Source organism: Anoplopoma fimbria, chromosome 18, assembly GCF_027596085.1.
Source record: "Anoplopoma fimbria isolate UVic2021 breed Golden Eagle Sablefish chromosome 18, Afim_UVic_2022, whole genome shotgun sequence".
Classification (NCBI taxonomy): domain Eukaryota; kingdom Metazoa; phylum Chordata; class Actinopteri; order Perciformes; family Anoplopomatidae; genus Anoplopoma; species Anoplopoma fimbria.
In genome coordinates this window covers 7,916,037-7,918,362 of record NC_072466.1, presented here as the reverse complement: position 1 = coordinate 7,918,362, position 2,326 = coordinate 7,916,037, and the positions used below count along the sequence as shown (strand labels likewise).

General features: G+C 38.9%; 1 protein-coding gene across 1 annotated transcript in view; it reads right to left on the bottom strand.

Moving 5' to 3' along the window:
- The window catches only part of eya4 (EYA transcriptional coactivator and phosphatase 4), a 24,178-nt gene extending 22,640 nt beyond the window's left edge, over nt 1–1,538 (bottom strand). The window contains exon 1 of the mRNA XM_054618198.1: nt 1,466–1,538. The gene's annotated coding sequence lies outside the window, so the exon portion shown is untranslated. The remainder of the gene's footprint in view (nt 1–1,465) is intronic.
- Between the last annotated feature and the right edge of the window lie 788 nt (nt 1,539–2,326).

The window sequence follows — 2,326 nt, the reverse complement described above, 5'->3', positions numbered from 1 at the left end:
ACGAGAACAGAAAAGTTTATAATCCAATCGAGACCCATTTATTGATGATACAATAATGAAGCCTCTTGGTGCTCACTAACTCCTGCATTCAGATATTCTGCGTCAATCTCGCTCTCTCCGTATCTAGCAGTAAAACAGGCCCAATTGAATCTCTAATAGCAAAACCAAGGGTCTCTAAGCGTACTCTTAGGTATATGAAGGACCCATTTGTGTCATCTGAGCCATTTAAATAGGTGACCTTTGACCTGGTTGGCCGGGTGACCGGTCTGGAACACAACCTGCCTGGCCCGGGAAATCCCTGAGGGATAAATACAGGTACCCCAGGTAATTAGCACTAATAACAATGATTTATTTAAGGGAATTACACACTGCTATGTTTGTGTTGTCACTAACTTATGATATTTATCAACTAATGGCTGTAATGATAACATGAGGCCTAATTTGACCCCCAGTATTAAGAAAACAGTTGGTTTGAATCAGAAATAAGCAGAAGCAGTCTTAGTTCAGGTCCTGGATGTGTTTCCTTGTTTTGTTCTTTTATTTTCCTCCCGGCTGTATTTTTGCTATTAACAAACTCTCATAAATGTGTCATAAAAGGTGCATCGACATGGTTTGTGGTATTGTTCCTGGAAAATGGCAAAAACACTGTACAGGAAGAGAAAAGGGGGAAGAGACGAAGAGAGAGAATGAAGAATAGCTCTGTGTGTTTCTGGTAATAACCCAACCCATCTGCAAACGGGTCATTTGATACCATGCATAGAGTTGAACACACACACACACACACAGACACAATTGGTATTTGAGGGCTTTAAGAAAATCTCCTTTACAATTTGCGCTTATGTAAAAGACGCATTTAGATTCATAATCAAATTTTTTATAATTAAGACAAAAATACATAGCCATCATTTTAAATTGTTATGTTGCTCATTAATTTATCAATTTTTATGAGGAGATTTTAATTTACAATTTAAGAACAGAGCTGTATTCCTAAATAAAACCTAAAAGTTTGCTCAAAGAGAAAGAAGAATATCTAGAATATTTATTAGTAGAAATAGTATCTAAAATAAAAAAAACTGTGCGTTTACCTAGGTAAAAGCATGAAGAAGTATTTGATTAAATTAATTTTACACAAAGCATTTTGAAATATACATTTAAAGCGTGAACTAATTTAACTTTGAATCATACCCTGAAACAATTACAGTACTGCCATCATCACCTTCTAACCTTATTTTTTCAGATACTGGATAAAATTGCATCCATTCAGACAGATTAAATATTTTTTTAAATGTTGAATCCCAATTAAAAATGTTCCTTTACATACAGCAGCATTTATTTATCCAGAAACGTGACTAGCAAAACAGAATATCAAATATCCTCGCATAACAGAAAACACTACAATTGATTTAAATAAAAATACAGCATACGTTTGAGCGTGAAAGACACACACAAAGAGGTACATTCTTACCTCAGGGTGTAATCAGGTCAGGTAGCAGTCCTATACTTCCACAAAGCATTACAGAGCTGTACGATCCACTGGCTTCCCCTCAGACACGGGCTTACTGGTCTCACACACAACCAGAAACACACACAAGCTCCTCCAGACTTAAACTCGGCTCTATCTACCTGCCTCTTACTTTGTACTCCAGGTGTCACGATTTTTACTCTCTAGTAAAAAATGCAGTCTTCTTCTCTTTCTCTTTCACTCCGAACAAACATGCAGCGTCTGGAGAAAAATACACAAACGGCAAAGAAACTACGCTTCTCTCCTCACGTCAGGTCAATCCATGCACAGCTCCTGTCTTCCTCCACTCCAGTAATGGGGAACATTTCACTCGTCCTGTTTCTCTCCTCCTCTGCCTCCTCCCCCTCTTTTTTCTCTTCTCCTCCTCCCCCCTCATCTCTCTCTCGCTCTCTCTCTCTCTCTCTGCTGTCACTCACTACAGACTCACTCAAGCTTTCATTTAAAGCCAAAGGACTTTTTTATAAATGTAACAGATGTAGCCTTTCTAGACACAAATAAACTGAATTCCACATTGTAACTAGCCCGTGCATGAAAATATAACATAACTCCCAAAAAAGTTGGAGCCCCTAAAATGAAAAACATCCACTGCGTGTGACTCAAATCCTGCTGATGGTAGCTCTAGCGTGATTAAGTCCACAAAGCTAAGGCGGTAAATGGAGATGTGGTGTGGATGTAATGTCAACGTCTTGCTGTGCAGTAGAAAGCACAGGCCAGACCATAAACTTCACACCATGCAATTGACCCCCCCCCCCACCCCACTCATACAAACTCACATGTACACCTGAGCACACGAACACACACATT